The sequence below is a fragment of the Alosa pseudoharengus genome, unplaced genomic scaffold, assembly GCF_046254945.1.
Source record: "Alosa pseudoharengus isolate Yale_2024_CS ecotype anadromous, Long Island Sound unplaced genomic scaffold, YU_APseudo_1.1 YU_APseudo_1.1_scf_8, whole genome shotgun sequence".
Taxonomy (NCBI): Eukaryota; Metazoa; Chordata; class Actinopteri; order Clupeiformes; family Clupeidae; genus Alosa; species Alosa pseudoharengus.
The window spans coordinates 35,596,634-35,621,796 of NW_027468870.1; the positions used below are offsets into that span (position 1 = coordinate 35,596,634).

Here is a 25,163-nt window from a genome sequence, read left to right on the forward strand (position 1 = left end):
ACGTCGTTGATGTTGTCAACATTCATTGCTCCATACAGTTTGCAGAAAAAACGTTCTACATTCTGAATGGTGAGTTCACTAAGATCAGGACCTTCACCAAGCCCCTTTAACAGATGATAATGCTGTACAAATACATCCCAACATGACTTTTTTGTGCATCCAGCAATGTACGAAGTCACTTCCAGTCAAGCGCATGAAAACCTGGAAGCAGATCGAGGACCTGTGGTTCCATCTGCAAATGTTCCACTATGGCATGAACTGGAATGTACTTTCTGTCCTTTGCTGTACCTGCCTTCATCCAGATCATGTGGAAATGGGCAATCAGCAGTACCAAGATGTCGGTGTCTCTCGCTGAGACAACAATATTTGATGCGTTGCTTCTAATGCAGTGAAGAACAATTCTTGTGTCTGCTTCTTCATGCTTGGCTTCCAAGCAGTCAGTGTTAAAGGTTGAATTAGAGGCTTCAACTCTCTCTTCATCATTGAAGCCACCTGCAGCAACTATGATCTTATTTGCTGGAGCTCCAACAATCAGCTGTTGGGATAAAAAGTGTGCAAGATCAGCCTTGTTGTCTGCATGAGCAATAAAGTTCTCCCACTTTGCAGGAAGAGGCAAATCTCTGCTCTCAATTGGTCTTCTGATTGCCACCAAGCCTCTTCCACGGCGCTTTCGTGTTCCACTTTTGATAGAATGTGTGTGGTAGCGATCAAACAAAACATCAATTCGCTGGAATTGTGCTCCACTTCTGAGAACAGGTCCCCAAAACTCTTTGCTGCTTGTGGCTTTCCAATGGCAATGACCAGAGCTTGACCATCAATGATGAGCATTGGTTCATCCCGAAGGTCTCTGTTATCAAGGTGGTTGGGACATGGAATGCCAGCAGCTAGAATCTTAGTAAACACTGCCTTTGAACCTGAACGAAGCTGTCCATTTACATCTGCCAGAGACAAGGGCACAACAAATAGTTCATGCATCATAATGCTGTCAAGATTGACAGGGCGCCCTGCATCATATGCAGCAATGAGGCATTGCAGAATGTTTCGGTCTGCCTTGACAGTTTTCACCTTTCCAGTTTTTAGATCTGACTTCTTAACTTCAAAGAAAGACACAAATGTTAAATACTTGTTCTTTTTAAGTTTGTCCCTGAACGAGACTCTCCCCCCTCCCCCAGATGGCAACAGCCTCTCAACAACAAATGTATCTAATGCACTTATAGTATTGCCTAACAATACTAGTTTTCATACATGACATTACCTACGATTACACTCCGTAAGATAAATATCACAACTGGTGCTGCGCAGCGCCGATAGCTTATGACTTGGTGGACTGAACACTGTTTTTCCCTGGTTTTTTTATGCATTCTAGCTACTGTCAGTGACGCGAGAGAACTTAAGTTATTAGGAAAGTGCGGTGTAAGTTTAGGCTACATTAATTTGTGCGTAGTGCCAGTGTCATTCATTTATTCTACATGTCTTACAACATATATACATGCATTCACAGTCGAGTGAAATCAGATATAAGCATACAAAGACGCTTAGAACTCACGTTAAGCCGATGGTAGCACACTCAATGCAAATGCGCGATTTGATGTAGGCAAACATATTGACTGTTACTAATGAAGGTTTTATTGCAATATTATAAATGTGGCGACAGAATAGCCTAGAACTTGGGTAAGCCTTGCGTTTAGTAGCCTAATTGCGGTGATAGCCAAAACTAATGTGAATCACGGACTATCCTACAACCAAAGAAAGTAAAGGTGATTAGCAGGCCTACCTGCGTTAGCCAAATAAAGGACGGGACTGCACCCTTCACAAACCGTAAAATAAAGTTTATTAGTTTTACAGTTGACTACAGTTGACAGTTCACCATCAGTCCACACAAACAATTATGGTTTCCTTGCACTAGCCATTTCGTCGTAGCCTATTCTGTCTGTTTGTAAAGCGCAAGTTTTGGTAAATTTCTGTAAAGAAACAGTGCCACCTATAGGCCTGGGGTATGAAGTAACGTGTTGAGTCGTGTTGAGATGGATCCGTTTGGACGCAAATATTCTTGATACGGTTCCAGGGAAGACGGAGGGAAAAAAGATCGGTTTGGTACGTGTGGACTAGGCCTATGATCAGGGTCCACTTGGTTGAAGCGGTGACTACAAAGTTTCCGGCATCAAACTCCGTTTTTACTGGTTTAGGAAGTTGGTGCATTTCATTCAGGTAGATAGTGCCCCACCGTGCATAATTGATGTGGTTATACCGCATGAAAAAGGGCAACATTTTCTGGAATGCACAAAGGTGCAGATCCCAGATTCCATCCTTCTGTGCACGAATGAATAATGCTCGAGTTATGTAGGAAGCCTGATAATAGTACAAGCAAAGTGTCCAGTTGTGTCAAGCCGCCTAGTATTTTAAAACTAGCCATTTTGATGCGATCATAGTTGTACCCCTAGCCTAAGTTTGGAAATGTGTGCATTAGCGCATATTTCAGTAGATTAAGCCTCATTTGCATATTTAAACATTACATTTCAGAAAACTTGTAATACAAAAAATACTTGTCTTAATGTAAGACACCAACTGGGAAAGTTTTGTGGTGATACATAAAAGTTAATTTTTTTCCCCTATCTACCAGTATTTTCTCGCCTGAGAGCAAGGCATCCATTTTGAAATGAAAATTCCGAGAAACTGGGGACCTAAAAAAAAAAAGTTATATGGTGGATTTGAACTGTCTAAAAATGCTGTATAACAATTTTTCCTCAAAAATGCAATTGATGCTTCATCCAATATGTGTACGTGTCAAGTTTGGAAATTTGTGCATATTAGCGCATATTTCAGTAGATTAAGCCTCATTTGCATATTTAAACATTACATTTCAGAAAACTTGTAATACAAAAAATACTTGTCCTAATGTACGTGACAAACTGGGAAAGTTTTGTGGTGATCCATAAAGGTTTACATTTTTACCCTAGTATTTTCTCGTCTGAGAGCAAGGCATCCATTTTTGAAGGAAAATTCTGAGAAACTTGGGACCTAAAAAAATGTTATATGGTGGCAGGGGCGTAGATTTGCGTGGGGACCGAAGGACGTGTCCACACCAATGTCAAATTACGACTGATATGTCCCCACCAATATTCAGTTTGAAATGGGGAAAAAAGCGCTCACATGCGCTACACAAAGAGTTAAATCATTTCTCACTTCAGTGCGGATCATCTCGTACAGATCTTGTAATGTGCAGTAGCCTATAAGGGTAAATCGCGCTGATTTGAAGTTACCTATAATAACTACCAGTGAGCCGCAGCATGCAGCGCTTCAGCTTTACTTTACTACAAGCATGAAGTGCGTCCAAATTCACCCATTCTTCTCTGTTGAACTCCTCGAGAAGTAGGCTACTCATCACACATGTGTCACTTGAAAGAGCCTTTTCTCAGCTTTTAAACGGTGTTTGCTGATAAACAGTTCATGAGAAAGATAACTTCAAGAGATTTAATAATTATTCTCTGCGCCCATCTCCACATCTATTCGTCTCGGTGGAATATCGTAGGCTTACACACTCTTGACGCAACACATGACAAACCATATATCAGAATAAACAGCAGACCTTACCGAACACAAAGGTGTAATGCATTCCCGTGTATAGTTAGCTGTTCCAGAGTAATCCGGTTTTGAAATAAATTATAGCAAAATTCAACATGCTCTTTCGGCTGCATTTCTTAAAACTGAGCTGTGCTTACATCGCCTTGATATCTGTAAATATTAGAATCAGAGAATATACAGGCAGCTCACGGTTAAGCGTTTGTCAATGTAGCCTTAATGATTTCTTTTCACAAAATGCTAGCATGCATGTATTTAAGTTTCTTAAAACTGAGCTGTGCTTAAATGGGCATGGTTTCATAACAGACCAAATAGAAAATAAATGTTAAATATAGCCTGCATATCTGTAGCCTAAATTAAAATCAGATTATGTAGGCTACACAGTGTAGTTAGATAAAGTTGGACAGTAGCACATTTTAATCATTTTATATAGGCCTATCTATAGTGGCTGGTGAAAGAGTTGAGTGGTTTTTTTTTCGGGGGGGGGGGGGGGGGGGTTGGGGGGGTTAGTGGGTAGTGTCCCCACCAAAGCTCAGACTAAACCTACGCCCTTGCAGATAAATAAAAGGGAGACCCAAATTCGTTTGAAGGACTGTCATTGCATTGTTATGACACATGCTGTAAAAACGTGTTGGCAATGTGAATAAGTTAACACTGTTGGTTATTCAAATATAATGAATCATTATTTGATTAATAATATCCAAATAACACCATCATATACAATATGGTAGGAGGGTTAAACTCGCTAGCCAAAGGATAGGCTACAAAATGAATGAACCACTTTGTATGCAGGAAAGACAGCATCAAACCACTACAGATGGATGGCAGGTTGAGGAAACAGCATCAGGGCTTCAGGTGAGGTTCTAATTATTAGCTTATGTCAAATTGTCAATTCAGTTGGAGTCAGCAGCATTGCTGTACAATATAATGAGATGGAGTAGATTCACTTCTGTATTGTGATATTCTGTATTGCCAACAGTCTGAAATAACAAAGGAAATCGCCATTAAGGCACTGGTATCTTACAGCAAAAGAATTCCAATTACAGTTAAGCAAATACAAATATAATTTAGAGTCGCATAAATTCATAGACATATTCAATCCTAAACTATGGTGCATTTCCATACTCAGTAACATAAATAAAATACTATATATATATATATACTATATTATATTATGACTTTATAATCTGGGCAAATTTAAAATTTAAGATATGCTTAGCTTCTGTTAGGCTATCTGAGAAACAAAATTGGCATCTAGTGTTCAAACATTTATTTACGTTTAAACAATTGTTTTCGTCTGCACATATTTCTCTCCAGTCGGAGATAGATAGTTTAACTTTAGAGTACTATAAATAATGAAAGAGGCTATTGTCTATTGACAGTCTGACTCTTGTCAGTAAAAGTTAACTTTTCAGCCGGGGGGGGGGGGGGGTTGGATGTCCCCACCAAAGCTGAGACCAAACCTACGCCCTTGGCCACAGTAGCCTGTGAACCTCTGATTTTCAAAGGGGAATCACGGCTAACGCAGGGGGCAACTCTTCTCTTCAATTTCCCTTCCAAATTACTTGTTATTGTCTGAAGACATCTATCGCAAGAATCTAATATTCTAAGCAACAGCAAAGCAAATGCAAGTTAACCAAAGTGCAGTCGGTTCTCCCGCCATGGTTTTGGAAATCACACACCTGCTGCATCTGAAGGCCCACGCATAATAAGGCCTACGCCTATCACTCTACACGCCCCTGTTGCACGTCACATTAATAGCTGATGCTGCCTCCCCAAAATTCCGCATCATGTGAACTGATCAGCAGGCCTGCACATTTTCACCTCGTTTTCAGACACACGTTGCGGCAAAAAGACGTCTCATTTTTTTTTTTTTTGTCGGGTCGGGTCAGGTTCAGGTAGTTAATCACTGCATATAGAGCTGCACAGTCCCGCCCACAGCCGATGCCGGATGTAAAAAGTCAATGCAATTTCTCCATTGACAATTGCGGTGTAAGCCATAAAAACTTAACTGCACGTGGTAGACTTAAAACCAGCTACGGTTGTACTAAGCGATTGTATATGCTCCTATAGACACCAAGAGTTCGTGGGGCACTAACCTTGTTTTGAGATAAATGCCTTTTATTCGCGATCTCTTGGATAAGTACTTCATTACCCACAATCCTGAACAATCCCACAATCCCACAGTGATGCCTCTGATTGGTGGAAAGGCCGTTATGGTCATAGTTTGAAACTTTCTCAGCGGAAAAATATTGACAAAGATGGAGGAGTTTTTTACTGCCTATGGCGAAAATCTTAATGTGATTAAAAACTTTCTTGACGAATATTGGTACTTCTATCAACAAGGATTGGGGTTTATACATCACACGAACTTAGTCAGGGCCAATACACTATCAAATAGACCACTGTAAATGTTAGTTTAAACACTCAAACTTTTCAGGTAGGCTAACGTTAGCACTAGCCGACAGGCTAACCTTTAGCATTTCCGACATTGTATGTCATTACATAATGCAGCTAACATTAGCCTACATGCTGCAACACAGGTATGAATATTGTTTTAGTGAGTGTCCAAAGGGGTGAAAGCCACTTTAAATCGGGTCACATTATTGACTGTTGTGTGTCCGAGAGTCAGTTTGTGGGTTTTGTAAGGGTCAGCAGCATGAGGGACAAGACCTACAAAGTTGTGGTGAGTTAGCTAAGCAGGGAGGTTGTAATGTTAATGCTGCTAGCAGTGCTAGTTAACATTAGCTAGGCTATTGTAGCCTTCATACTGTATGATTCATATTAATCATTAACCTAGGAATACTTCGTGCATTTAATGAACATTTTGTGTAATAATTCACGGCAAATTAAAATAAACTGAATATGGTGGTCCAAGAGCAGACCATGCATCAGCCCGACTGAGCAGTGATGACAGCATAGGATGAGTCAGGTAACGTTATGAAGCACTGCCGTTAACGTTAACCGCTTTCACACACACGATATAAAATACACGATGATAAATATAAAATTAAATATCAAAACACTATTATTTACACGATTACTCCTGAAATAACTGCTATTAACTGCACAATCACTATATAAATATCACTGTTTGGAGGAAAGGGTTCGCTGCTGTCGCCGGTTGGAAATGAAATATTTCGCGCTGGTTCGTTCTGCTTATATATTTTTCAGTGAGGCCCGGTGGTTTATGGGATGAGTAGTTCCTTCGCTCGGAAATGAAAATATGTACACAGCCTTGTACCTTTGACTTTTTTTGGATTTTCTCTTCGTTTTTTCACTCGAAATGATATGTTGTATGCTTATGAGTTATGCCGTAGCTGGTTAGCCTAAGACATGCTGTAAAACTCTTTAGATACGGATTTTTCCAAACGTCAATGGGACAAATGAATGGGAAGCTTACATCCGGCACCTAACCGCGTTTTGGCTGTGGGCGGGACTGTGCAGCTCTATTGAGGGTTGAGTGGGTGCAGATTGACTCTCCTGACGGGTCGGGTGGGTGCGGATGTTAAAGGCCGTGTTGCAGGGTTCATTTTCCAACGAATTTGCACAATTTGCTTGTTGATAATAAACATTTAAACTGTTATCCATTGTATTTGATGTTGTTGGGTATCACAAAACGGAATAGGCCTATAATACGAAAAAGCAGGTACTATAGAGCTGCACAGTCCCGCCCACAGCCAAAACGCGGTTAGGTGCCGGATGTAAGCTTCCCATTCATTTGTCCCATTGACGTTTGGAAAAATCCGTATCTAAAGAGTTTTACAGCATGTCTTAGGCTAACCAGCTACGGCATAACTCATAAGCATACAACATATCATTTCGAGTGAAAAAACGAAGAGAAAATCCAAAAAAAGTCAAAGGTACAAGACTGTGTACATATTTTCATTTCCGAGCGAAGGAACTACTCATCCCATAAACCACCGGGCCTCACTGAAAAATATATAAGCAGAACGAACCAGCGCGAAATATTTCATTTCCAACCGGCGACAGCAGCGAACCCTTTCCTCCAAACAGTGATATTTATATAGTGATTGTGCAGTTAATAGCAGTTATTTCAGGAGTAATCGTGTAAATAATAGTGTTTTGATATTGAATTTTATATTTATCATCGTGTATTTTATATCGTGTGTGTGAAAGCGGTTAACGTTAACGGCAGTGCTTCATAACGTTACCTGACTCATCCTATGCTGTCATCACTGCTCAGTCGGGCTGATGCATGGTCTGCTCTTGGACCACCATATTCAGTTTATTTTAATTTGCCGTGAATTATTACACAAAATGTTCATTAAATGCACGAAGTATTCCTAGGTTAATGATTAATATGAATCATACAGTATGAAGGCTACAATAGCCTAGCTAATGTTAACTAGCACTGCTAGCAGCATTAACATTACAACCTCCCTGCTTAGCTAACTCACCACAACTTTGTAGGTCTTGTCCCTCATGCTGCTGACCCTTACAAAACCCACAAACTGACTCTCGGACACACAACAGTCAATAATGTGACCCGATTTAAAGTGGCTTTCACCCCTTTGGACACTCACTAAAACAATATTCATACCTGTGTTGCAGCATGTAGGCTAATGTTAGCTGCATTATGTAATGACATACAATGTCGGAAATGCTAAAGGTTAGCCTGTCGGCTAGTGCTAGCCTACCTGAAAAGTTTGAGTGTTTAAACTAACATTTACAGTGGTCTATTTGATAGTGTATTGGCCCTGACTAAGTTCGTGTGATGTATGAACCCCAATCCTTGTTGATACAAGTACCAATATTCGTCAAGAAAGTTTTTAATCACATTAAGATTTTTGCCATAGGCAGTAAAAAACTCCTCCATCTTTGTCAATATTTTTCCGCTGAGAAAGTTTCAAACTATGACCATAACGGCCTTTCCACCAATCAGAGGCATCACTGTGGGATTGTGGGATTGTTCAGGATTGTGGGTAATGAAGTACTTATCCAAGAGATCGCGAATAAAAGGCATTTATCTCAAAACAAGGTTAGTGCCCCACGAACTCTTGGTGTCTATAGGAGCATATACAATCGCTTAGTACAACCGTAGCTGGTTTTAAGTCTACCACGTGCAGTTAAGTTTTTATGGCTTACACCACAATTGTCAATGGAGAAATTGCATTGACTTTTTACATCCGGCATCGGCTGTGGGCGGGACTGTGCAGCTCTATTTCACAGTATTTGAAGTGATTCTCCTTTCCCCCACAATGCATTGCATTACGTCACCTTGGGGAGACTACAGACCAAAGCCCACCTTGAGACCCTTGAGAGTAACGAGAGAGGAGTAAAGAGAGACGAGTAAGGGATTGTTCAGCAGTAGATAGCGCAGATTATAGATAAATAGATAGGCTATAGATAGCCTAGATATGTATATAGACAGATAGATAGCTAGATAGATCATGTCATTATGCTGGTCACAGGGGAGCTCCTCGACCAGCGGCCAAAATGCACTCGCTTCCCTAGTTACTGCAGCTCTCCACCACAGTTTCCATCGGGACGGCACAGCCCACACAAGCACCTGCAAAACTGTGACTTGCCCATATTTTCTCCCTCTTTGGTAAGCCGTACCCTGACGATGTCAATGGCAATCAATCACGAGCAGTAGTTATCGAAAATATTCATGCTGAAGACACGACCAGCCTAATCGGCGGCGGCTAAGCTAAGTTATCTAACTGGGGTGGCTCACAGGTGGGACTAAAAAGTTAGCCCAGCTAGCTATCATGATGCTTCATATTCTGATCTTCTGACTAAGTTTGCCCGGTAGCCTACTTATCTGAACTAACGACATGATCATTATCACTAGATATAAAGAACATGTTGACTTTCATTCGGTGCTGTTCACTGACAGTAACAAAAAAAGTGTCGTAATGTTAAGCATAATACATTGAACTGAATAGGTGCATTATGTAGCCTCATAACGAGGCCTCTCAAATTCAGAAAATTGCATTAAACTAAAATCGGAAGACATTGTTATCTTTGTTAGACCATAGGGTCGTTGTCATATAAATGCTGTAACGAAATTCGAAGTGTAAATATACAAACTTTATGTTGGAAGTGTAACCGCCACCGTTTCCCATAGGAATGAATGTAAAACATACCCTCCAAAACGAGACCTCCCGAAATTCAGAAAAAATACTAAATTGATATCAGGCACCGTTATTACCATTGGTAGATCATAGGGTAGCTGTGATATAAATGCTGTGACGAAATTCGAAGTGTAAATATACAAACTTTATGTTGAAAGTGTAACCGCCACCGTTTCCCATAGGAATGAATGTAAAATATACCCTCCAAAACGAGACCTCCCGAAATTCAGAAAAAATACTAAATTGATATCAGGCACCATTATTACCATTGGTAGATCATAGGGTAGCTGTGATATAAATGCTGTGACGAAATTCGAAGTGTAAATATACAAACTTATATGTCCGCGATGTCCATTGAAATGCATTGAAATGAATGAAGCGCAGATCAAGTAGTCCCCAAAGTGACGTCATCACCGAATTGCGTACAAAAAACCCGCTAATGCTAAAAACAACAAAAACTGACATTTAACACCATTTGGAGACATTTTTAAAATGATATACATATATTGAGTGCTCTATGTACCCATTAATCAACAGTGGTGTTTAACCTGCAACACAGGCTTTAAAAAACCTTAACCGGCGCAACACTAGCCTACTGTTGAGCATATTGTAGGCCTAATGCAGCGTTGAATGGATGAATAGCTTACATAAGGGTACCCCCACTTTTCAAAACACACTCAAGCTTATGGTTATTGTCCCCACCACTTCTAAAAACAAACTGACGCCCTTAAGGAAACCTCTCTGGCGGGTTTTTGGATCAAAACCAAAGCAGAATATCCCGAGATATCCGTAAAAGCGCTGAAAACGTTTCCCACCATATCTATGCGAGGCCGGGTTTTCGGCAAGGACTGCAACTAAGACCAAATTGCGCAATCGACTGGACATTTCAAACACACTGAGGGTGTCACTGTCTTATCACCCCAGATGGAAGCTTCTTGTTGCAGGGAAACAAGCACAGGGCTCCCACTGATTATATTCATAATGCACGTTTAGTCTCCATCTTTTTCCCGCTGTTGTTGCAGGTAGTGTGTGCTTCACCTCACTATGTGCTGAGTGTGTTTCACTAATTCACGGATTGGGATACATGCAGAGACCAAATTTCCCTCACGGGATCAAAAGAGCATATATACTTATACCTATACTTATTTTGCGAGAGAGACGCTCATGGCTTTCTCCAATGCTTCATAAGACGCATTCAAAGTTTTGACTTTCAATCCAAGGGCGACATATCGGATGCTTTCAGGACAATTTGCTTTTGTTTTAAATTATCTACCTTCATTTAAACGTGAATATGTGCTTGGTAGGCCTAATCAAAAAGACAATAATATGTGACATGCCCATGCCATCTATTGCCTGCTTAGAGGAGTTTATTGGCCGTTTTCAACACCTTTATCGTGCGAGAGGGACGCTCATGGCTTTCTCCAATGCGCCCACAGGCGTTTCACATGACGCATTTGGTACGTGTCCATAATCGCGGCAAAGCCCACCGCGGCGCACATAGCCCATGTTTTGTTCCCATATTTTGTTAAGCATGTTCACACTTATAGATGTAGCTTCAAGTTGTTCAATATTCATAGTTCATATTGTTCAATTTTCACTTCTTCAAGTTCACGTTTTTCACAAGAGATCGTTACCTTACTGTTCCTACATAACTGGAGCTAGTTCTTTTCAAGTTATGCATACACAACACATATGGAACATGGAACCCCCGAACCCCCCCCCCGTCAGTGAAAAAAAAATAGGAATCAAACCGGTCCATGGTAGCCTACATAAAAGGTTGGGGACCCCTGGTCTATGCGATTAAAAAACACGTGTGTGTGAAGTATCCAAACATTGATAACGCTTTCATTATGGCTGCTTTAGCCACAGACCTTGAGCTACTGTACAGTGGGTTGGGTTTCATTTAGAAGTGTCCACTTCATTCGCCCTTTCCGTGATTCACTAAGCTACGTGAAACGTATTAGGCTACTACTGATATGCAAAACCAGAGCCATGAGTTGCGACGCTAATGTTCCATTTTTTTCCAACAATGGCGGCTAATGGAAGCCTCAAATAGTTCCCAGAAGTTAACAATTAATAATTAGGCTTATTCGATCTACGTAATAATCAGGTAATAACGTTCGCAGCGGCCATTTTGTTGATATAGAAAATGCATAGGTGGGTCTATTTAATGCAGCTGTCAATTGACAAGCGCGACAGCACCGGTATGATCGCTGTAGGCTATTTATTTATTTGTACAAAATTTAACGTGATGGTAGGCCTATGTTGTGCAATAGGCCTAGGCTACAGTGCAGGCTGTTCTAACAACAGCAATACAGCCCGTTCTAACAGCAAATAGCCCTAGATTCACCCACTGTCAGAAACATAGCCTAACTGTCAACTTTTTTCCAGGTGTCTTCCTGTTTTAATATTTTCCCGTAAAATATCCCATATTTTATTACTTTCATAACATTAGCCCCATCGGACTTGGCCGTCTCTTTACTGTTGTCCTGTACCCCCTGCCCTTTCAGCGAAAATATGTTTTTAAAGCATCGTTTTGCTTGAGAGTGATCAGAACAGTGTGGGAGAGAGCACGATTTGATGACAATCTCATTAGACCTAGCTTAGCTTCACACCTCGTTTAATTAGTGCAGCAGTTTTGTAGTCCTACGACTTCTTGCTCTCAGCAGAGGGATAGCAACAGAAAGACGAATGTTGAAATTCCCCTGTATTTTGGGTGAGTAACCCGGAAAATCTCCCTTATTTTCGTTGCTCAATGTTGACATGGTCAGAAAACGAGAAGAGAATGAGACTGAGAAGTAGTCAGCGCAGGAGAGACTTGTGGCTACATATGATAAATAGCCTAGGCTAAACTTACAGCCAACTCCTCACATCGCCATTATTATATTTGTATTATTAATACTATATTATATTGTCCTCTGTGGGCTTAAGTTAAATACGTTTTAGACAGCGCAGACAGCTGCCCCTATGCAATGCGGAGACATCAGCAGTAGCCTGATGTAGTCGCCTACCATAGATTACCTTTGGACATAATTGCATTTGCATAGCATTGCTAGGTAGGCAATGTTAGCCAACGTTTACAGTAGCCTAAAGGCTAATATATTTATTCATGATGCGCCCTTTTCAGCTTGTCTTAGTGACACGGCAAGTGGCAAATAGTAGGAACAAACTCAGCGGAGAAAGATATCAGTAGATACTTCTGATTTGTATAGTGTTTTGTTCACTTGGATTTTGGAAATGTTACAGAGAATATGTTAGCCCTTTCTGCCAGACATGTAGTTGCATCATAGATCCTCCTGTAGAAGTTATCAGACAAAAACGATCACTGGCTAACCCACTTTAAACTACCTTAGCAAAGTCCTTGGCTGCAGGTTGTGAGCAACAGGCAAACGCAAGATACAATTGCAGTCCAATGAGATGCAACTTTATTCTCTGCGATCATGGCAATGTTAGACGATGTCGTTGGTGGAACAAATATAAGTTCGCCGACCTTGACTCAGGCGACTTGAACGCTTGTCCCCTTCAGCTGCGACGTGTGCCGATGTATGAACAAGACAGTTAGGCTAAAAATAAATATCGGGGTAATTTACAGTTGACAATAATGACGGATCTTTACTTAATGCTATTAGATATGGGTCCATACGTTTATTTACTTATATTGACGAGATGAAGCCGTTAGGCTACTGTGCTCTGCTCAGCTCAAATCTACGCGCTACAGGCGATTGTCACATAGAATATAGCCTATAGAACTGGAATGTCATATCAACAATATGGCCGCGGCGGTGTTTGCGAATAAGCCCTATTCATAGTTATCACTCACGTCACGTTGTTAATTGTTACGTCATCCGCTCTAGGTACCCAGTGAGAACTGCGCCATTTTGAGTACCTACTTGCGGCTTCCAATGCCCCTCCCCCGTCAGCTCAGCTGTCAGACGTTAACTATCGCCTAAACATGAGTCTGTCACATCTAAACAGCGAGGAAAATCGGAGATACGAGGAGAAAATTGCGTGTATTGGGTGTGATCCGTATACAGTACCGGGAGAGTTTTTTAAATCAGTTTTGTCCACCAACACACTGCCTGACATCCACTTCCACGATATTTACATTTACCTCATACATCATCCATCATCGTACACCGGAGCATCGCTTAAAGCTTTTAAGAGCACGGAGGCGTACAGGTATTTTGTTGCGGGCTGGGTCCTTGACCCGAAAATATGTCTCTTCAAGAAGAAGCACTTTCTCGTCAAAGGAAGGGTAAGTAGGCCTACTCTTTTTTATCAACTTTGTAAACAGCTGCTCACCGATATCTACCTCAGCTGTAGGCTAGCTGATACTCTTAGCTGTTAGCTTGTCACTGTAGGTTAGCTAGAATGAGGCTAAGCTAAAGCATCAGTACCATGGTCTGCAAACTACTTGAAAGTGCTGTCAACGTTAACGTGTTTATCACATCGACCTTTAAAAAAAAAAAAAAAAAAGGCTTACAAAAAATAGTGTAACTTCAACTTCAACGCGAGCACTCCACTATTGAGTTGTATCATCTTTCAGAGCCTCGCTCAATCCTACAGCTACAGTATGATATCATAAACTAGAAGACTTCGCCTAATTCATGCTTAGCCTAATGCAAAACATGACGTTTTGGATGGTTGTTGTTGACGTTTTCATGTTTTGGGGAAGAAAAGCACAGGTGTCGCTGCTACCCCAAGCAATGTGCAGCTTGTCAACTCTCTCAAGAGTAGAAATAGATAGATAGACTTTAGACTCCCCAGTGGAAATTCAAACAACCGATTTGATTTGATTACTGAAGTGATTACAAGGCCTGATAGGGACTGATCCTGTGATACTGACCATGGTAAAGTGCTATGGTAGAGTAGCCTAAGTTCAATAGTGCAAAAGTAAACAGTGCAAGGATAGGCTTGGCAATAATCTGTTGTGTAGTGGATGGCATGTCCTTACCCAGGATTTCCAGTATTCTGTTTAGTGGATGTTAAAACAAATCAGATGTCTTAACATTGCAAATTCTTGCTAAACTAATTGATCTTACTTCCTCACTTCAGGTGAATCACTCTCAAGCTGTCAACACAACATCCACACAGCCATGGATCGTGGTCCAGGAGGATGGGACCATTCGTGTGGCCCACTGCACCTGCAAGGTGGGACTGGGTGAAGCTTGTTCACATGCAGCTGCCCTCATGTATGCCCGCTTAGTTGCCGTTGAACAAAAAGACAACGTGTCCTGCACGGACATGCCCTGTGCCTGGGCCCCGCCAAGTAAGACCGGCAAGGTGCAGTACAATGAACTGTCAAGTATTTTTGTGCCACATAGGCCTGTAATCAATATACCATCACCCAGCATAGTTCCTACAGAAGCCGAATATATGGAGCTATTCAACAAGCTTTATGAGTGTGACATGGAGGCCAAAAATAGCAAGGGGACTGCTATTTTGTCAGTAATTGAGGGTCATTCAGATAGGTATATGCCGAAAACTTTGCAGCTAAATTTGCCCGAGCCACTTTCAAACCTCTACAACAGTGCTCTGATAGGCACTGATCTAAGGACGTTACTAGCAGAGAGTGAGAGGGTCTTCAATGACCTTCATTTAACTGAGCAAGAGGTACGTATTGTTGAATCGGTAGCCAGGTAGTGTACAGTAATTGATATTTTGTGAGTTATGTCAATCACTTTTTTCTTATGTTTACATTAATAGCTGCATCGTGTTGAAATAACATTAACCGTTACAAAATATTTCAGTGCTTATCAGTTGAAGAGGCAACTAGACAACAGGCAGGCAGTAAGCTTTGGTTTGAGCAGAGAGCTGGGAGAGTAACAGCATCAGTGTTCCATGAGGCAAGCAGGACAGACAGCGCTGTGTCCCTGATTAAAAGGATTTGCTATCCCAGGTCCTGTAAGTTGTCCACAGAGGCTATGAGGTAAATATTTAAATGCATAAGGAAAGACCACATAACTAAAGGAACTCTCACAGTGCTGGTATTCATTTCATTTGTCAAAGACATTTGAAGCAATACACCACGGTTGATCATAGGGTTGGCAATGGATATTCCCACGAGTCACAACTGCGTTTTACCTGGGCCACCGGCCTCCAGTTTTGGTTACGACCGAACCATCTCCTTGGGAATATCCATTACCAACCCCACGATCATTGGTGCTATATTGCTTTAATACAAACAATTTTGCCATCAACTAATTCATATTTAAGTACCACACTTTTTACATTTCTTCTTAAAGTGCTATGATATAGCCTAAGTAAATACAGTGTCTGTGCAATGCGCTGACAGCATGCTGTAGGTGTAGTGGGTGTTTCACGACTGGTCCCCTCCTTTCACACCTCTTCCTAATTGATTAAGGAGCCTAATACCCATGTGATGTGCCACACCCTGTGCAATACTCCCCCTAATGGCTAGGATAAGCAATAGCGAACACAATTAAAAGGTGAATCATATAAATGATGCTCTCCATAGAGAAGAGTTAACACAGTAGTTTGGAAGTGACGTGGGATACTGTAGTTTTTTAGTGAAGTATAAGAAGCCTGTCTAAACAATTCTTTGTATTTTTCTAGATGGGGAAATAAGAATGAGCCCACAGCAAGGACACAGTACATCACAGCGATGCAAGGGCACACAGATCTTCAAGTGCAGACATCAGGCCTGCATCAGGCCCTTTACACTTAATAAAGACTCTGTTATGAATAGCTGCAACACTGACACCAATTTCTGTCTATTGGCGAAGGACAACGTCATAGCCCTAAAACCGAATCACAAGTACATGTCACAAGTCCAAGTCCAAATGTGCATTGCAGGGGTACAGTATTGTGACTTTGTTGTCTGGAGTCCCACTGAGATGTTCATACAAAGAATTCAGTTTGATGAAGTGTTTTTTTAACGAGACATACAGCAGAGTAGAGCGATTTGTTAAAACAAAGATTCTGCCAGAACTTCTTGGAAAGTATTACACAGTACCCCGCACAGTGTTTTCTTCAAGCTCAGAGCAACAGCCCCAGTCAGGATGCTACTGTGGTGAACCGGATGGTGATTCAGAGAATGTGGTTATCTGTGCATCTAAACAGTGCAAAAGAGGGTTCATGTTTCTTGCTTGCAGCTGACTAGAATTCCTAAGGTGTGGAAATGTTGTGAATGTAGGAAAATACAGAAAAAATGAAGCACTTTTTTTATATTTTAAGTTGTCTAATGTTATTGTGATGATATATTGGGACCTTACCACTTGAAATGCAATCTGTAAATAGTGATTTTGTCTTACCATGTGATTTCTTCTGTCCCAACATGGGTATTTAAGTAAAATGACAAATTGACTACACGTTAATCCTCTGTTCTCAAAACTTTCTTTAATAGATAGAAACATATACTATGTAATTGACAGAAGTCATAGATGTACAGGCCATCACTCTGATGGAACAACAGGGGCACAAAAATTACATAGGGCACAACACACTCTCACCATCTTGTCCAGTGGACAGAGTCCATCTGGAGATGCGTAACACAGTGATAAGGGTATGGTTCCCTGCAGAATGGTGTACTTATTCCTTACAAGACCTATTACCCTTTCTATGTGAATGCGCACAGCCGCCAGTCCCCGAGACGACTCAATTTCAGCTGGGTGAAGCTGCACAATATGGTTGGAACAAAGTCGGGGCACAGAGGGTTTGAGCTTTTCCCACCTGTCAAGACAAAGGTGGGAAGCACAACTGACATTACAGAATGAATAAACAAGGTAATACAAGGCAGAATTTAGGTTATGAATAGTAAGCCCAACTGTTTCAGAGCAGCAACAGTAGTCACTATTATATATATCTTACTAGAAAAATATCCAATGTCATTCAAATGAATGGTATTCACCACATAAAGTTGATGCAGAACAGTGGCTACAAGCATAAGGCTGTCATGATGAAAACAGATTGTCCTGCCTGGACACTAACACTAGTTGCTTGTGTCATTAGTTTGAGAAAGCTACATTGTAAAGCCCACAGTGAGCTACTACTCTAACCTTGTGCTTCTGTTAGACACAGTGTCTTAATTCCCTCTTAATGCTTAACATTTGTCATGTTATAACATATGTATACAAATATCTAGGTTAGCATAGCTCGCGATAGCTAGCTCGCGATAGCTAGCCATAGACAGTAGCTAGCTCGCTATGTTATGAAATCCTTACTCACCAGAGACAAAATGTGCACTGCAAAGTCGACTGCTACCGGTGGGTGTCCATTCTGCCCTTTTAATCCCTGCAAGCCATCGTTGACGTCTATCCTCGTCTTTGGGAAGTCTATAAAATGACACGTTTGGTCCCCTTTTTTGTTGCTACATCCCACAGCACAACAGATTGAAGGCATCTTTGTTTAGGTATAGCGGCTGACGAGCGAGCTCGGAGTCGGACTTGGTACCCAAACCAATGCGTTCTATACATAGACTGTCAGTGGGTACCAAGGTACTCAATATGGCGTCGGTGAGTTTTATCGAACGTCTGTGAACGTCTATGACATCAGCTGATATTTATGAATAGCAGCAGTGCAGTTACAGCAATATAGACTGTTTGTAGCCAACATTTCAGACTCAGATTTATATTATTGGCTCATCCAAATAATAATAATAACAGTGATAACAGTAATAGTAGTAAAGTAATAGTATTAATAACCTAATTATAATAACTATTTATGTATCGACTATGACAGCTTTTCTGCTGCTCAGTTTTTATCAGTTCCTTATCAAATAAATTAAAAGAGGCTGAAGCCCAATAAATTTGCCACACATAATAACCTAATACAAGATAAACCTTGCCTATCCCATTTCAATTCAATTAGGCAGCACTAGGCTACACCACGAACAAGGTGTCATTAAGTTTTTGGGTTTGTAGCCTACAACTTTTATGACGTGACGTGTTTTGTAGTGATGGGACAACCGACTCTTACACGCAAGTCGGTTCAACCGGACGGTCGTTGGTTGGCCTACCGAGTTAATAGATTCGGTCACCGGTTCGCGCGACGGGGGGGGGGGGGGGGTTATATCGCGCGTTACTTCCCCCGCCATATCGCTCCAAGACATGTAGCCTCAAGCTGCAAATGTCATGCTCTCCATGTCGCTGAAATTAGCTGACATACACACTCATATTGACCTACACTAGACTCAAGCACTGCCCATGGCCTACATTCGGTCTTGTTCAGTAGTCAGCTGTGCGCGCGGTCTCCTCGTAAGCCTACCAATAGCCTATTCACTTCTAACATTTAACTTAACTACCAAGATAACATAGCCTATGTCATATAATATTTCCCCCCTTTGTAATTTAGGATATGAATTTCAATGAACAATTCCAAGATGCACGAAACATAAAGGCTTTCAACTTACCAAGAACCTAGACACCCGTTTGATTACTCATGCATTAGCACGGTTACGGTCTCTAACCTGTTGTACAGTCCTCGTGACAGCCTACCAACAAACATCTCATTTAACAACTACCAAGATAACATGACGTGTATTTGTATTTTATATCCATCGGTAATGTAGCCTATGAACCTCTATGTAGGCTACATAATCACCTAAGATGCACGAGAAATAAATAGGTTTCTGCGATCGGTTGATAACTCAAACTTGCGATAACACCCGTTTGATTAGACTCTACGATGCACTAAAACAAGGCATGGTTAATAACTTGCCACGAACCTAGACAACCGTTTTGATTACATAGACTCATAGCCTATACCTCGGTTACGGTCTCGTTTAGTAAGCGAAGTAGCCTGATGCGCGGTCTCTTCGTGACAAACGAAGCCAGCAACATTTAACTTTATAACTAGGCTACCCAGTAGCCTATTTGAAGCTTATGTGATGTAGGCTACTTCCCCCTCATTAATGTGTAAATTGAACACAATCATCTACGATACTAAGGCTTGGTTAATAACTAACTTGTCGAGAACCTAGACCGTTTGATAACATTAGACTCACCCTCGACTACGGTCTTGCTCAGCCTGGCACGGTCTTCGTGAGGCTAAGCAACATTCACTTCTCTAACATTTAACTTTATAACTTTAAGATAATATGACGTGTAGGCTAATATGAGATGTAGGCCTACTTCCCCATCGATAATGTGTGAATTGCCATGAATAAATAATCTAGGCTACGATGCACTAAGGCTGGTATGAATCAAACTAGCCGAGAACCAGATAAAGGGTACAGGTTGTTGCACGGTTACATTCGGTCTCATTCTGTCTCCTCGTGACAGCCTGCAGCCTACAGTCATTCACTTCTAAGCATTTATTTAACATGACTAGGCTACTAAGATAACATTAGGCCTATGTGTATTTGTATGTGATATAATACTTTCCCATCGATAAAATGTCCATGAACATAAGCATCTAGTTTGCACTAGAAAGGCTTATGTGATCGGTTGATTACAACTTGCCGAGAACTGTTTGACTCGTGTGGCAGCCACGGTTACGAGGCCCGGAGAACCTAGCGAACTGTTTGACTCGTGTGGCAGCCACGGTTACGAGGCCCGGAGAACCTAGCGAACTGTTTGACTCCTTTGACAGCCACGGTTATGAGGCCCAGAGCCATACAGGCTCATCATAGTTTGACTGATTATACTACCACTCCAGTAGAGGCGCTAATACGCGATACGATGAAAGAGTAGCGACGAGAACACTCGAGCACAGCCAATCAAGCCAGTGTTGCTCTGTATGTGAAAATGGATGTTAGGAACACTGAGTCGGTTTTTGACGTTTGGCACTCGATTCTCCCGGCTCAGTGACACGAACCGGGTTATTTAACCGACACTTCGGTCAGTTCGTCAACACTAGTGTTTTGGGCATTTAGCTTATCATCATGTCAACATAGTAATTATGCGCAATGCTCATCTAGGCTATGGAAGTGGTTTAATTTTAAAAAGGGCAGCAAAAGTGGGATAAAGTGCAACTGCTTCCCCAAAACAGTTCCTCCATAACTGTGGATTTAATCGTTTGATATGTGGGTAACTTTCAGTGGACTAAACACATAAAAGGTAAGATTTTGTTATCACAAAGCTAACTGGTTCGTTAAATATGGCGAAGCATATTTAAAGCCAACTTTGTACTTGCAGCAGTGAAGCTGAGTTTGTTGTTAACATTGTTGGTAACGTAAACGTTTCTTCAGTTAGGAGCAGGGCTGGGTTTTTTTTAAATTATTATTTTGCATTCATTTTCATTGGCAAAAGCTAGCCTAATATGCAGAGAACCTAGATTTGAGGGAGCTGCAGCTGTTAGCATCAGCACGGTCATAGTAACACAGCAGGGCACTAGCCCAGTGATGAAGGATCGTGTAAAATTCCCATCCCCAGAAAGTTTCAAACCAAGCTTGCGCTCATATGATGCATGATCACTGATCAAATTGCTATTTTCTGACACGATGCACAACCATTCCCAGGTGCTCACCTGTCTGAATAAGCTCTTTAGCCTAGCATCTTAATGCTGTTCACAGCAAGGTGGATGACAAACGATGACTAAATGCTGTTCATGTTTATGAGTTCATAGCCAGGTTATTTATCGAAGGACTTACATGTCACGTTTTATATTTTATTATGATCACTCGCATTACCATGGGGTTAGTGTTTAGGTAAAATGCCACGGTTAACTTAACATGCCCACCATTACACTGGAGTTAAAACACTTTTTTTTATTCTCCCGCGACGATAGGCTCATTAGCTCAGATCAGTGACTAGGCTATAGAGAAAACGCTGGGGAGAAAACTCAAAACAAGTTAATGTTAGACTAGCTGTGTTACAGTTTATAGTTGCAAAATCAAAATTTCACTGGAGCTCCATGCCCTTTTGTAGGCTACAGTTTTAAAAAAACTGTTTACAGCTTTTCGAGTTACGTACAAGGTAATTTTTTTATAACGATAACGTTAATTTAGATACACTTGGGTGGGTGCAAAGCGTTTTCTAAAGAATCTCCCGTCTTGGTTTTGTACAGAAATTAGGCCTAATATTAAGTGACACATACGTAAAAGGGAGAAAAAAAGGTCACCTTCCGAAATTTAGCAGGCTAGGATATAAGGTCTGGAATTTAATTTAATATTGTAATGGTAGGATAACTAGACAGTTTACACAATAAATACACTGTGTTATAAATATTGTATATCAATGCATTTATTAACTGTCAATTACCCAAAATCGTGTCTGTCTATCATTGAACAGTAGCCTATTTAATGCATTCTAATCCATTGTCAATCACTTCCTGGAACTTTTTGAAGTTTACATGAACCACGTGACCTTAACGAATTTTGAACACCCATTGTCGCAACTCTCTATCTATAAGGCTCTGTGCAAAACTATTAACTTTTCGCCAAGAGGTGTCAGCTTGATACTGTAAGGTGTAAGCCATTGGTTCCAAAGGAGATTTTATTTGGGTCGCCAGCATAGCCTAGTGACAATTTGTGTTGTGTAATAGGCCTAGCATACCTTATATAGCTTATAGTTTGTTAACAGTCACGGTTTTGTCTTAACTCCCTCTATGCAGTTTTGCATGTAGAATAGCTCTGAAACCGGGGGGCGAACACGTCGCAGGGGGGGTGCCAGTGCGTGGATATCTCAATCGCAAAATTAAACAATATTTCTATCGGGCGCCTACCATGGACTAGGCTGGGTGAAAATCAAAAGATTGTGTCAAAAGATTGAGCTTGGTCTGACTATTGAACTTGGTCAGACTAACCATGGACCTCATAGTTGCAAAATGCAAGGGAACATGAATCAGCATATTATTTGCACAAACAATAACGGACAGTAGCTCTTCAACTTTGCCCGTTAAAATGTGTATGAACAGTCTTGCAACGCATTTCATGAAGGCCCTTTTGGACATGTCAGTTATTTGCACCACTGGGTAAAACGGCATTTTGTTTTAGACTAGGCCTACTGGTATTTAATTTGTGCATTGACAATAAAGCTGAACATCATATGAACTAGATGACTAAACTTATGCATATGTAGAAGAAGAAACATTCACAAAAATCCTCTCTTCTTGATAGCTGTTGAAAACTGCATGGAACTGACAAGGATTGTTTTGTTTAATAATAAATAACTAAATACATTATGCTGCTACCTTCTGCTTTTCCCAAATACAATGTAGCCTACAGGTGTACCTTTCATCAGTCCAGTTGCAATGGATGGACTGTGATGAACTGCCCTACTTGTGATTGTTTAGAGATTTTAAAGGTTTTATAACAATGCTACACATTTTTTGGCCCAGAAACAAATCTATTCACCTTTGCAGCGCCAGTAGGCTACTTTGTGTGCGGAATGTGTGCAAACACACATTCCAAACAAGCATACACAAAAGTTTCAAGAGTGGGGGATGGAGTAGAAGATGGAGACAAATTCATTAATATGATTTATTTTCGCGGAATGGATGTACAGGACTGAGCGGCGGTCATATGTTGTACCGCTATGCGGTACATCTAGTTTAGGCTGTACTACACTTTGCTTTTGTTTTTCAATTCAGTTCTATTTGATTTTCTTGTCATATGCACAGTTTAAGGCTGTTGAAAATTCATTAATTAAAGGGACACCAGGCAAGCCTGATGCTTTTTCTCTACGAAACTCCCCCCTCGCTCGGTCTGAAGCTCTTTTCTTTTTCTTTGCGTCTTCCGTCAAGGGTTTTCGCTGCTTCTTCGCCGGCTCTGCCATTATACACACGTTTGCAACAATCTCTAGCATTTCGTTAGCCTGCCTCTGTGCTGTAAACTGAACCTGCTTCGGTCGGCGGGTAGGATACACCGAACTTGCAAGTGGGATATTCTTCCTACAGGCAGTAGGGGCGGGCGAGAGAGCCTTCATTTGCCCCGTAATGAGTCATTTAACCATATACCGACTTACGAAGATGATTAATTAACACGAAAACGTTGCCTGGTGTCCCTTTAAACAATCGCTCACTGGCTCTATCATTTCTCGATATAACACAGCTCACTCACAATTACCACTCTTCAACTCTGATTAAACTTTACTGAACATCTTAGAACCGCTAATGTGTAATTGTGCAATATATAAAGTACATTGGCTTATAAAATGCGCTATAGAAATAAACTTGATTTGACTTGAAACATACCACTACCTGAGCACAGACCCAATTCAGACTCATTCATCCTCACCTCTGCACCATTGTGATCTCCCCTCCTCTAACTCCATGTTCTTGTATTCCAAAGCACTTTCTTCCCCCATGGCTGTAGATTCTTGGTGTACTGCATCCATTAAAGACGTTGTCTTGTGTAGCTGAGGTCTTATATATTAGGGAAATGATGATGGTGGTGGTGACGCAAAGGTTTCGAATCTCAAACATTCATGACACTTTCAGTTCCATTTCTCCAAAACCGAATGGTTGAGAATTTCACATGGTTTATGTGCAGTACATACTGTAGGTTTATTGATACATGTATGCATACTGTAGGATTATTGTATTTAGAAAGATTTCACTCCTGATATGACAATATCACATTTTTAGCTGCAAGAGATCATGTATAGTCCACTGGTGGATGGTAATGTATGGTCCAATTGCTCAGTATTACAAAATAAACCCTGAAATGAGCTGTATAAAGGTATTGGGTGAAACTAATGACTTTTTTTGTCGTCTGAGGAAAAGTTTGATTTTGATGGATTCATGATGATTTATGTGGATATGTGATCTTTTAGAATGAATTGAAGTTTTGGTTTATTGTTTATAAATTTTTTGAAAAGTTGCAGTGAGTGCCTATATTGATGATATGCTGATATCACAGTTGACTAAAATAGCATACACTTTCACTTCTCAAATTACCAAGATGAGGAAGGTCCTACAAAATGCCATAACAGCATGAAAAACAGTTTAACTGCTGTGTCAGTCAAAATATTGCTGTGGTCAGTCAAAATATTGCTTTAGGGAAAAAAGGGTTCCATGGTGGTCAGAGGTAGAGCTTAGATCGCCCCCAAAAAAATCAAGCACGAACCTACCCGAGCCCGTTGTGTCCGAGCCCAGCCCGGCCCGACACATTAACTGTAATTATGAGCCCGAGCCCGATTCAGACCCGACAATTTTTAAAACATGGGGCGTTATTACTGACATTCTCAACTAGTTGTTTGAACTACAGAAATTGTTTTAGAATTATCTTAATTAATAATGCAACTAAAACGAAGCATGTAAACTGCTTTGTTTGTTTATTCAGAATGGAATGGATTTCAAATGGATCTGAATGAAGAAACGTAAAAAAAAAACATGATGAACACAGAAAACAAACAATCTTTGAACTTTAGATGGGGTCGCTCTCAGGGGTATGCTTGGAGAAGTAACAAAAGAGGACATTGAAGGCTGACTATCATCCTTTCTGCCATGGCAAGCCTGCTTCATTGATGATGAATTGACACATGAAGGACAGAAATAGTTGTTACTGCATCAAGTTAAAGTTAATGTAAATAATTATTTATTTGTATAAACAATACAAACATATTAACAGTACAAAACATG

At 40.8% G+C, this 25,163-nt stretch overlaps 1 long non-coding RNA gene across 1 annotated transcript; it reads right to left on the reverse strand.

Annotated features, from left to right (window-relative positions):
• Positions 1-17,019: 17,019 nt before the first annotated feature.
• On the reverse strand, positions 17,020-18,199 carry LOC143112351 (uncharacterized). The gene is made up of 2 exons (XR_012984720.1): positions 17,868-18,199; positions 17,020-17,372 (listed from the first exon to the last, which is right to left on the reverse strand). It is a non-coding gene; the product is annotated as an uncharacterized LOC143112351 (long non-coding RNA).
• Positions 18,200-25,163: the final 6,964 nt, after the last annotated feature.